General features: G+C 41.2%; 1 protein-coding gene across 14 annotated transcripts in view; it reads right to left on the bottom strand.

The window, feature by feature from the left end:
- Positions 1-13,225, bottom strand: part of KMT2C (lysine methyltransferase 2C) — a 201,933-nt gene that overhangs the window by 174,564 nt on the left and 14,144 nt on the right. Inside the window, exon 1 of one of the 14 annotated variants that reach the window (XM_042802232.1) lies at positions 7,830-8,211. The exons of the other annotated variants lie outside the window; for them this stretch is intronic. The gene's annotated coding sequence lies outside the window, so the exon portion shown is untranslated. Of the gene's footprint in view, positions 1-7,829; positions 8,212-13,225 lie in introns of those variants that run through there. 14 annotated transcript variants of the gene reach the window in all.

Here is a 13,225-nt window from a genome sequence, read left to right as displayed (position 1 = left end):
CTTTCTTGTAGAGAGGGCTGAGGGAAAGCTTATAAGATGGCTGTCTCCTGGGGAAGAGAGAAGGAATAAAAGAATTATCTGTAAAAGACAATGAGCTTTAGGGCAGGGGTTCAGGGAAGATATTAGAGTATGATTGTATTCTATCATTTGTCAATTTGTCAGGCTCATGACTTCAACCATCCCACAAATCCTGATTTTCTGTACCGAGGCTCATCTTTTTGATGAAATTTGGCACACATCTCTGAATGCCAGGACCAAAGAGTTAAGGATGGAGTTTTAAGAGAAACAGTTGGTGTTCGTTGACTATGGGCAAGCTCATCCTCACACCTAAAAAGGTGCTGAATTCCATCCATCCACTTTCCATGAGGACGTGGTGAACGTTCATGAGGAAATCTGGTAAAAGACAAAGTGTATTACATAGAATCCAATGATCCGGGTGATTCTGTCTTGGAGCACATGTGCTGGGGTGGCCATGGAGCTCTGTCAGCAAATTTCACTTTTGCTGCTCAGGTACAATCTAGGTATAGGACGCTCTTCAGACAGGTTGCTTCTGATGAGTTTAGCAGGCTTAGCATGCTGGTGGATGGACTGGAAAAGAGATTCCAGGAGAGATTCTTTCAAGATACATCTTCTTTCAGTATAGGTTGCAACCACTTAAAAGATTCTGTAAATTCACTTTGGACTCCAGATGTAGAAGGTGCTTTCTGTACTGACATTAAGTGTTTATGGGGCAGCTGGACAGCTTGTGAAAAAAACAGCGTGTTTTTCCTATGTGTGCCTAAAAGCTCACCCGTTTTTCCCAGTTACAACAGTTTTACATAAGATGCAATCACTCCCCTCCATCCTTGCTTCTATCACAGCCTTAATAGACATAACACCACCATCACCACTGTTTTTCTGCCCCTAACTATAGCCCTATGGCACATCTTTCAAATTCCTCACAAATAATTTCATATTCAGAGGATACTACAGAACAGTGGGGAAAAAAATTACCCTTACAACCTGCTGAAGAGATCACAACCATCATTGGCTTTTCTATTACAAAGGAGAACTTCAAGACAGCCTTCCCCAGAAATGGTCTCCTAGAAATACACGTTACTTACTGGGAGAGCTAACTAAGTAGTTCTTCTTTATCTGCTTCCTGGCATGAAAATTCTGGCACAGGAGATGGAGAAAAGTGCAAGGATAGGATGTGGAATCCTGCGTGCAAAATTATTCAGCCCTACAACACCCTGATAAAATTTAACATATAATATCAGAGCTTATGATGCTGCTGTGTGTTTGTTGAAACTGTGTATGAGATAGTAGGCTGGGGCTCAGAGGCATGAAATACACACCTAGGTCAGGAAGAACACAGTCAAACCCAGTTCTCACTGAGAAACCCAGAAGTGCCCTTCATTTTTTTTCTCTACACACAACAGCACTGTGATTCTTGTCAGTATCTGGAAGCAGAAGTAGTAAAACATGACTAACTGGCCAGAAAAAGAATGATACGAAAATCAAGAACAAGTTTATGCAATTTATAAATGTTATGATTTCAGCTTTGCACTGACAGAAAGTTGATAGAAAACTAGCCTCACTTTCTCCTGAAATTTGAAGAATAAAAAACTACCCTGCAAAGCCTGGTTTATTTTTTCTAAATCATCCTGTTCCCTGCACTTTTTGATAATGCAGACCAGTAATCAGTTAGCACTATTCAAAATAGTAGATACAGAACAGACTGGACTATCAAATTCTTACTTATACTAATGAGTGTTTACTCTCATGACTATTTTATTTCAATGGAAAACTTTCTATTGACTTCAGTTGTCTTTGAAACAGAATTGTGTACCTTCGAGAATACTCTATCATCCTGATTAATAATTAAATGAATCCATACAGTACTTATTCACTGACAGTTCTTTATTTGAGGGTCCAGAGGCACCAATAATGAAAACTTCTCTGTAGTACTGGTAAAGCTGTCAGCAGTGGACTTTGAAGATTAGGCAGCCACAAATAAATAACTAAATATATAAATATAATATAGAATTGTTTACATATGAACTGTATGTAGGTCTATCGATGATCAGGAGAACTACCTCCCCCTAACCTTAATTTTGCTCAGCTCTCACCAAACAGTAACAAACAATCTTCATCAACAGGGGCAATGGCAGCAGACGTCACAACTGGCAACAGCAATTCCTGGCTATATACCACAGCTCAGAAACTCTGACTTTCTGGTAACATACTAAACAGAAGTCAACCCATTTCAAAACATCCCCAAGGGAGGCAATAGAACTGCCTAAAATAGTAGCTGTTCACCAATTCAGCTCTAGGATTCCAAAACTTTCTATGGAAAAGTGACAAAACCATCTGAGTAAATGAACCAAGATTCAAAAGCTACATGTGCTTCTGAAAAATGAAAGAGAGAAAATCATTAACTTACTAACTCCTCCTAGTTAAACATTCTACATCATACTAGGTGGATCTTACTACCCTAAGACAAATATATTGGGGGGCAGGGAAGGAGATAAATTTGATTATTTTACATTTTGTAGACTAATACATAAGCTAAACAAAATATACATGCCAGACTCCCCTCCGCAGACCAGTTTCAAGAATTTGTTCATGCAAGACTGTAACCTGATCCACACAAACCACCTCAGCAACCTTCCAGGCTTCTGCACCATCCTTCTCTTCCTCCAAGAACTAGACTGCAAATTGTAATAGTTGCTACTTCTGGAGCTGTGTAACACTGTCTTTATATTGTCGTTTAAACTGTTTATTTCTCTTTAATTAAAAATCTCTGCTTCCTTTAACAAGGCAAAAACAGACGATGACAAGGGACAAACGGAAAGGAAAAGACAGTTAAAAGCACGTGAAAAGAAAGATGGCTCACAGACAAGATACTGCACCAAAATGGATTAAGGTGAAAGAAAAAGACTGAAGTCTATGTTTCTCATCCTCGATCTTCCACCTGCCTTCAAGATCACATTTCTGTAACTCTGGATTCCCTTTTCTGATCACCGCAAACCCACGGTTCTTCCAAAATCCCTCTACCTTGCTTTTGTGCCCATTCCTATGGGCAAACAGCCTTCTACTAAAATATCATAAAGCCAAGGTGACATTTTTCAAACAAGAAAAGTCTGTCAACCGTTAGAAGAGAACTTAACTGTTCAATCCTGACCTCCATTTTATGATAGTTCTGAACACATAATGAATGACTTGTGCCACGACTGTGACTAAATCTTTTGTACACAAGGCAAGGCAAGGCTGACATGAGAGTGACAACATTCAGCATACCTGCTATTATTTGGCCCAGTCCAAGTGACCTTTGAAAAAGATTAGAAAATATTATAGATGCATTTCCTCATCACTCTCCTTGACCACCATTAGTATCTTACTGCTTGTTAAAACTCGTCAATGGTGCTACAGAACTGTATTGCCAGAATCAGCCAAGTCAAGCAGAAGTGCAAGGTGACTAAAACAAAGCTCCCACCTTAATCCTCCTTCCCACTGCTCCAGATGTGCCATCCTTGTACAGTCCCATCCATCACATCCTGACCCCCACCCCATTCTCTTTGTTCTGCCAATTACATCCTATCCTTTCACCCTGTTCCTCATGCTTGGAAGACTTCAAATTCCATCAATCCTAATATCCTCACAAGTACATTGATTCAAATAATGTAGATTTCTGCAGAACTATCAGCATAAATAAGAATTCCGCTTGAGGTTTTCCGAATTCTGGAAAAAATGCAGCTCTCCTTCCTCCTCGTCTAATCCCACCTCAAACAGGTCACCCATGGAATGATTACTCCCTAACTGCCCACTTCAGAGTGTCACTTTTTTCCTCTACGGCATCTGATGGTGGACAGTAACAGCGGGCAAGAGTATAACTAAGATTATAAACTGGTTGGGGCAGAAGCCTAACTATAAACCAGACAGTAACAGCCTGCTCTCACATGCATTTCTTCCTAAACAGTCTTACAAAAGCAATCTACATTCTCTTTTTACAGCACTGGAGCAAAAAAAAATAAAAATAATGATAATAAAGAGAAAAAAAAAAAAAAAGGGGGGGGCGGGGAAGAAAGGGGAGGAAAAAAGATGAGAAAGGGAGATCTGTAGTAACAACAACATGGAAGTGTTTGTGGTTAGAAGAAACACACTGAGTTACATTTGAAACAAAGAATTCATCCCTGAAACAGAATTATACCCAAGAACTGCAAGTCCTGACTAAACAAATAAATACACGGGCAGACTCTTCTGTGCCTTCATCTTCTATGAGTGTCTAATTAAGTAATGTTACCCAAGTATTTATCTTTCTGGGTTTGGTAACCAAGATGAAAACATGGGTCAAAGTAGCCAACATGAAATCTTTTATTTTCTAACTATATTACAAAAGCACCATCAGCACAAACCACACTTACTGTGTAACATTTCAACAGTGAATACAGACAAGAGGGAGACTCACTGAAGAGACAGACAGAAATGCAATGCGCTATGACTAACTTTCAACAGATCTTATGGAGGAGTCAAATATCCTCCATATGTGCAGTATCATCTATACTTATGCCTGGCATTGGACCTCAACTTGGAGATTAAAATAAATCCTAACAAGGCCACATATAATTATGATCCATTTTTTAAATTTCCAAAGGAAAAAGCTTAACTGTGATGTTTTGCCACTCATTTTGATATGCATCTATATCTAAGATGTTAGGAAAAAGAAATCTGTAAAGACCACTCAAAGACACATCTGTTTGCTGAACGCATTCCAGATCAGATCACCAAACACAAAGACCTGAACGCTCTTAAACAGAAGGTGCTCACCTACTCCCAAGACATAGTGACTGTTTCTCTGTCACACCGCTTTCCCTACCAAATTTCTGTGACATTTCCTGGTTCACCTAAGCTGTCCCAGAGAGCACCGCTGCGGCGCAGCAAATGCCACGAATCGCAAGAAGACATCTGATATCTGTGATATCACATGCTGGGATACTGCCAGAGAACCACAACATGCCAAAAGGATTTCACAGAGGAAAGACAGAATTATAAAAGACTAGCTAAAGGCCCACTGTCAAACTGGTTTTTAATACTTCTTTCTGAAAACACGCTATCTCCTAGAGTTTCCAGAAGCCTTAGCAATTACTAAAATCAGAATGGCCCAAATAAACCAAAAAAAAAAAGTATCTTTCAGCTCATTTCAAGTGTGCCAGAGCCAGTTTCCCTTCTTCTTGAGCTGCCTATTTCATACTGAATGGTATACAAAGTATATACGATTTTATAAGAGGAGCTTTCTGTTCACACTTTAAGAAGAGGAAAACAGAGCTGCAAAGACGTACCATTTGAGAACAGTGATGATAAAAGAATAGTTTTACCATTATTTTTAAATAGCTGACTAAATTTCAGGCTGGAAATATCCTGTAAAGCACATGCTGAATGGCCCTTTCAGCCTGAAACAAAAGTAGTAATCAATACATGGCTGCTTTTCATTTTTGCTCAGCCATTTATCTTTAAGAGATAATTTTCAGGCAAGTCTAATGAACAGTCACACTAAGAAAGCATACATGATGCAACTACTTTCTACTGGCATATTATGTAAATTACAATAATGTCACCCCTGCCTTCCCTCTCCCCCAAAAAAAAACCTCTCAAAGAACATTTTCCCAAAACTCTGCAAGAGTTTCTGTTTGGGAAAGAATAATACATAAAAAAAAAGGGGGGAGGGGAAAAAACAAAAAAAAAAAGTCAACTGAGTACACAGCCTGCCAAAATAATTATACGAAAATTCAGTAACAATTCCTAAAAAAAAAAAAAAAAAAAATTTTGCCCTAAAAGCATCTAGATTTAATGCCAATAGAATATTACATATTACTTTGCACAGAACAGATACAACATAAGAAGAGTAGAGTCATAAAACAGTTTACAAAGACAATCTGCAAGTGAGGCAAGCAATTAAAAACTACAGATATTCAAACTCCAAGTATATCATCAAAGGAAGGACATTTACAAAACAGTAGTAAATGAAGCATACACCAAATACTTTAAAAATAAATACACAGTAGTCATTCATGAAATTAATGAATGGCTAGAATAGACGCAGCGGATCACATTAGCACTGAGAAAAGTGTATCTTGTCTCCTGCCTCTGTCTTACAAGTAGATGGTTAAAATATTTGCACTAAACAGTCTGGGAGCAGCAGGGTTTTTTTCTGTAGCAAGTGTATTTTATTGTGCAGGGACATCAAACACAACATACTAATATCACCATGATGTACAAAAAGCACAAAGACCCCTACATGGAAGCTCCAGCTTAGTAACTGTGTTTACTTCAATACACAGTATTTTATATTGTCACAGAGAATCTTTAAATGTCTGCCTATTTGTTTCAGTTTTGCAATAGGAGTATTAATCCACTACCGCTTCATTTCTTCAGACGCAAAAAAAGAACAAAGTATTTTCATACTGACCTTCAGTTCTTTCAAGAACTCAAACTATGCCAAATAATGCTATTCTAGAAAACAGTGAAGTTAAATAATAAAACTAAACTAACTCAGAAACATTTTTCAATTATGTAATGAGTCTGGTTACAGTAATAACTAATGATTCACTGCTGAATATCTAGTATTTAGTATCAAGAACAAGGTACATGACCGAAACAGTTTTTCAAAAAAATACAACAAACCATATAGATTAACTGACTTATATTTTTAAAGCATAGGTTGTTTTGTTGTTTGGTTTGGTTTCGTTCCTTTTTTTTAAATCAACCTGCTACAAAGTAATCCCACTGAAAAAAAAAAAAGGATTGCCAGCCCCTCATTTTGTCCAAATAAAAAAAAAATATATATATATATATAGACTTTTCTTTTACAGTTCGTATCAAGTTTGCAGAAACCAGCCAGTTACATAACACTTACTTTGACTTATGACCTATTTGCTCACTGCTCATATAAAAATCATCATATATGATGGTCTGAACATCCATTACGCGTTAGGAATACAGTATATTTTTTAAAGTGTTTTTTTTCTTGCTTTTAATTTAGAACTACAGATAAAGGAGGCTGGGAGGATCATCTAAAATTAACACTATACAGGTATGCTTTGAAATCATGCAAAATTAAAATGGCACTCTTTAAAAATTGTGTGTACCGAGTACTTCAAAATATTTAAGAAAAATTAATCCTATCTCATTTCCATCACTCCGGAATTCACACCAGAAAACGAAAGAAAAAAAAATAAATAAAGGAAAAAAATACTTGCCCTATAGCTACCCATATAAAGTCATAATTTTAGAAGAATATGTGTGGGTGCCCGTGCAGGCACACGTGTGTGTGTATAGGCGTGCACGGAGAGAAGAAATGACCAGAGGACTGGCTGCAGAACCCGGGTCAGCCCCGAGCGGAGCTTTTTGTGTTTGTTGTTTCTCCCACTCCCCCACCCTCTTTTTTCTTTTTTTCTTCTTTCTCTTTAAAACGGTCGAGGATTATCTAGTGAGTAATTTGAACCTACAGATCCACGTCTGAATTCGGGGACGTTTTTGTTGTTCTTGTTTTGGTTTTTTTGTTTTTTTTTTTTTTTTTGTTTGTTTGTTTTTTGTTTGTTTGTTTGTTTTTTGTGTTTTTTTTTTTTTTTTTTTTCCCAAACGCCCTAAAACCCCCTTTCTCCGGAGCGGCAGCGCCGCCCGGGTCCCCCCGCCAAGTTTGGCGGCGCGGTGCGGGGGGCAGGTTCCCCCCCGCGCCCCCCCCCCAGCGCCGGGCCAGCGCCCCGCAGACCGCCGGCCACGGCCCCCCGTGCCCGCTGTCACAGTTTGCCCTTTTGATACAAAGAAGTTGAACGACAAGGCGTACTCACCCCCGGCGAATTGGTTTTGCGCGACATAGCCCGGCCCCGCGGAACCTCTCACAAATCCCCTCTGGAAAATGGAGGGGCTGGCATCGGTGCCCGCCCGTGCGATCCGGAGGAAAGAGAAGTTATTTACATGTTACGGCCCGAGCCCAGCGCCGTGCGGAGACACCGAGTGCTCAGCACACCCCGCGATCAGCCATGTTACCCTCCCAGAGCCGCCGCTCGGCAGGAGCGCTTCCCAGGCCACTGCCCCGGGGCCTCGGCGCGGCCGGGCGGCTCTACAGGGCCCCCATGGCGGCGCCGCCGGGGAGCGATCCGCCACAGCCCCGATCGCCTCGGAACTTCGGCTCCGGGATCCTCCCCGAACCAGGCTGCAGCCGCCGGCGGAGGAGGAGGGCGGAGGGGGAGGGGAGGGGAGGGGAAAGAGGCGGCGGGGGGGGGGGGGAGGGGGAAATAGGAGAGGAAAAAAAAAAAAAAGGAAAAAAAAAAAAAAAAGCCGAGCGAGAGAAAGTAGATCCGACGCAGGCGGGCGCCGGCAATGTGCGGACCGGAGTCCTGCGGCAGGAACCGGGGCCGCCGCGCCAGCGAGGCAGAGCGGCGGCGGCCGGCGGCGCAGCGCCCCCGCCCGCGGCTGCCCGCGCCCGCGCCCCCACCCCGCGGCCCGGCGCGGCCCGGCCGCTGCGGCGCTGCCGGCGGGGGGGGCCCGGGGGGCGCGGCCCGGCGAGTCGCGGCGGGTCGGCCCCGCCGCCGGCCCCGGCTGCGCCCGCTCAGTGAGCCCGCAAGGCCTTGGGTTTTTTTATCCCCCCCCAACCCCGAGCACCCTCCGCGGCAGGCGGCGGCGGCAGCTCTCGCCCGGCTCCTTCCTTCCCCGGGCCCGGCTCCTTCCCCGGCTCCCTGCCCCCAAGGCCGCCACTTTCCCGTTCAACAAAGCGGAGCGGCTGAAAAGTTGCAAAACGTTGCCATCGGTGCCGGGCGCTTCCCTGGAAGAGCCCTCCTCGGCTGTGCGGGGCTACGCTGGGAGAAAAGCAGACTAAAAAAAAAAAAACAAAACAAAAATTTCAGCCTTCACGATGAAGGTGTGACTTCGGGAATTCGCTTCCCACCACCACCCCTTTTCAGGCTGCTCTACCCTTCTCCAAAAGCAAGCCGGAATGGACAAGCTAAGAAAGCAAGCTTGATAAATGTTCATCTATAAACTGCTCTTTCCTAATCCTTCGAATGGTCCCTGCCAATTTTCTTTTTCTTCTACAGGGAGAAAAACAAATCAGGAAAACATTACGCAACTATCGTTTCACTTGTATTGATAGATACGTGCAAACCAATCCGTCTGCCAATTTAGGTAGTAATGCAACTACCTTTATTCAACTTCCCTTAACGCAAAAACCCCAAAACAGCTATTGTGTAATGCTTTGCTTCTGTCAATCCTTTGTAAGTTTTCTTAACATTTGTTTAAATAACAGGCATCTGTAAAACACAGGTTGACACATTGACAACAGTAATCTGACTTACCCGCCAAACAAAAATAAGACCGTGCATTACGTCTATTTTCTCACTCATCTGAAATTTTTTTTAATCAAATTCTCTGCTATTCCACCAAGCTGCAACTGGACATACCTATCCTCGAGGACCTTCTGTTGTGCAAAAGCAAAGAAGTTCAGTATTGCTGTATCATTACTGGTCAGATAAATTCTCAATAAATACTCTCAGGAACTCCGAAAGGCCCTTCTACCTCTAAGGCTGAAGAAAACAAACCCCACACTGATTTGCACAGCATGACCTACCCAGGTAGAGGGAGTGGACCAACGCTGCCGAGCGTTACGTTTTCAACTGAAACACACTCTAGGTGCCCAGCCTACAGGGAAGTTTTTATCAAACCAATTCTCCAGAGATTAAGATAAAATTTTAAAAAGAAAGCACTCACATGAAAAAATCTCCACGTGTTTATTCTGAAACAAGTAACTATTGTATAAGAGCCATTGTGCCATGTTAGTACAGGCACAGACACATAAATACATTTAGCTACAAGGAGCTATCAAGCTCCGGCTTATCAGCACATCTCTGGTAACCACAAGAACTAGCACACTTAGTCTGCTGCGATGAGAAGGTTAAATATGGTCTAAAGATGGTAAATGTCAATATTTTATTTTGGTCCAACCAACAAGTGGTGAATTGCTAAACCACTACCAAGACATTAATCAATTTGCCTCTTCCCTTTAGCACTCACAGCCCTTCGGGTTTCACCAGGACAGACTCCTCTTGGACACACATCAACTTATAGTTTAAACCATTTTTCTAGCCAGTCATTCTGAAATTAACTAAATAAGCTCCTCTTAAGCCAAAGAAGATACCCAAAAGCAGACAGAAGCTGTGTATTTTCCAAATTGTATTAAATGAGTTTCTGTGTTTATACTTAGCACATTAAGCAAGGCTAGAGCACCAAGTTTACTTGGTGTCAGCCATCCCACAACTGCCTATTTATATAAGCTTCCACTATAACACTGGTGGGGTTCCTTCTGAGATGATACCCCTCCTGTCCTCCACAGCATAACTTACACACCATAAATTCACAAAGCTGTTTGTGCTGCTCTACCTTAAACCTGTAGATATTTTCAAACATGTTACACTCTGTAAAAAAAAAAAATGCATGTTTTAACATACCAGGTAATGGGTCACCTGACAAGTTTAAGTATGTTAGCACAAACAAGACAAGTTGCAATTTAATAATAGCTGGTTAAAATAATATTAATAAATTGCTCTCAGTACTTTTCCCTACTGTTCATGTGACCCAAGATGCAAGCTAGCAGGTATGAAGTCATATTAGCTGGCCTTGTTCTTCCCCAGAGTTTTAAACACGGAGCTGCACTTTCTCTCACATGAAAGATGCGAGATTTCGTTCTTTTACTGTAAAAGCGCCTTCATTGCCATAAAAATCTTAGTAAGGACAAAACTGTAGTTTTACTACAGCACAGTCAGACATGGCTCAACACCCAGCATGTTGACTAATTACTACTTTGCCATGAAAACTGCCCATAAGTTGCCCTCCGCAGGATTATACAATGAGCTAAAGGAACAACTCAGGGTAGAGTTTCATGTTCAGCAGCAATTCTAACTGAAGCTGATCCTACCCCATGCCTCTTCTTCCCAGCCTCTAAGCTGTGCCCCTGCAGCTGTAGGATCATGTTGTGAACCAGACGAATGGACTGATCCTGCCAGAGGGTAACCCAGTGAGAAGCACTGGGGCCGGACACTGAAAAAAGGCAAAGCAATTTTGTCTGCATTGATTCCCTGCCCTGATTCACACATCTCCACAAACGTGTGTCACCATGATGGCAAGGCAGAAAATGTTTAAGCCAATGCTTCTGCCAAGAAAATGTACATGGGAAAAATGGGAACAGTCATCTCTCCTAAGACAGACTTTTTTTTTTTTTTTTTTGTAAGCAACAGAAGCTATGGATTTAATGATTAAGATGAAAACTTATGTCTATACATATGGTGGACTGTTTTCTTCCAAACTCAAACTGATTAACAAGGATACAACTCTCTTGAGTTAATCAAGACACATTTAGCAAAGCATGCCTTATCTGTTTATAATAGGCCCTATTTACAGTTTCTGACTTTTGGAGAATGTTACTTCACAGCAACCAAGACACATTAAGACATAGATACGTCACCACTTCCAATATATTCCAATCTAAATTTTAGGTGCAATACATATACAAATAAGAGACACGAGCTTCACAACAGAAGTATTACCTGGTTACTATAGCTAGGTCATACATTTGATTTGGTACTTCAATCATTTTAAAACACAGAAAGATGAATACATTAAGAAGCACAAAAATGTATTTCTCTCTTTTAAACTTTTGTTTCTTCTTAACTTCTGCTGACCTGATATTTCCAAGATCTTCATGGGTTTTAATAATAATATAACAGTATCATAACAACTTAAGATGAAGCCATAAGTATCTAGCTACAACAGACAAGCAGAAAAGGAAACTCAAGTATTTTTCCTTAGCCTGGCAGTTCTACGGAAATGTAAAGGCAATTTACCTTCTAGCACCCTTTTATGCTTCCATGCTACATATCAACTGAACCACCTTCTTCTATGAATACCATTTCTCTGTAAATTCCACTCTTCATGCCAAAGCATATATTAAACAGAAGTAGTCTGACTTCTTTTTTTATTTCATTTGAAGAGTTTTGGATGTTCTTATGTTTCTAGCCTGTACTAAGTCTCTGGAGATAGACTCCATTTCTAATTAAAACAAACAAATAGAAGTTCCAAACCATGTTTTTTCCTCTTCCCTGCACTCTTTCCTCTTGTGAGCATGAACTAGATCATATCTGGAACCCAAGACAGGTCGGCCACACATCATACAGCCAAGAAACACATTTTGCGTATTACCTACATGCCCACGTTAACATACTAAGACATCTAAGATGTCATACCTAGCAAGCATGCTATTAGAAATAAAATTTGAACAGTAATGTAAGTTAGGTAATTGAAATGGCTTTCTACATAGAGTCAAATTCTATCTATTCTTAGGGCTTTGACAGACAGGCTTTGGCAAAGATTACTGAAAAGGCTCAAGGTGTCTTTCTTCCCTGATGCCTTTCCAAGCTTCAGCCAAAGGTTACCATCCCTGCAACAGAGATGGCAGAACAGGACATTCCCATGCAAAGGCTACCATTACACTTAATTCACTGATGAATGTGAATTTGAGGTAGAAACCCCAAACAACAAGCTGGAGTGTACCCTTCTGCCTCTGTGGCTGCTATCTTCCCAGAGGGCATCAGCGTAGATGACTCAAGGTAGCTTGAGCTCACAAAGTGTCACCAGATCTTGTCCAGTAACACAATGCACACAGTGGTATCAATGGAGAAGCATAGGCTGTATCAGGTTAAAAAATATTTCTGAAAAGAATACCGGAAATAAAAAAAGATAGGTCTTCAAATCTCACATTATCTCTAGACATCTCAGATTTCCTTACTTGCTTCTTCACTTTCCCAACAGCGCTATTTTACCTGGTATTGAAATAGCATGGTATGTAGTGCTTTCTTACAGGAACACTGCACAGGAGACAAGAGTCTCATGACCTGTGTCCATTTTACAGTGCTACTAAGTGTTGGCACAGGTAAACTGTTGCATAGCTGAAAAAATAATGTAGTACTGCTTACCAGAAACAGAAATAAAGAGGTGAGCAAATGAATTCAGAAAGGACTAAAAACCAGTATAGACGAATAGATCACAAATTGAAAGGAAGATTCAAGATGAGAAGAGGTAGAAAATAAGCAATACCTAAACACTCACAGGCCATCAGAAAATGCCTCATTGCTACTGACATCCATTGCTAGCTGCTAGCACAGACAGGACAAAACTGTTTTCAACAGCACATGATGGA

This window comes from Tyto alba, unplaced genomic scaffold, assembly GCF_018691265.1.
Source record: "Tyto alba isolate M040663 unplaced genomic scaffold, T.alba_DEE_v4.0 Super-Scaffold_38, whole genome shotgun sequence".
Lineage (NCBI taxonomy): Eukaryota > Metazoa > Chordata > Aves > Strigiformes > Tytonidae > Tyto > Tyto alba.
The sequence above is the reverse complement of the archived record's forward strand: the minus strand, read 5'-3'. Positions and strand labels throughout refer to the sequence as shown.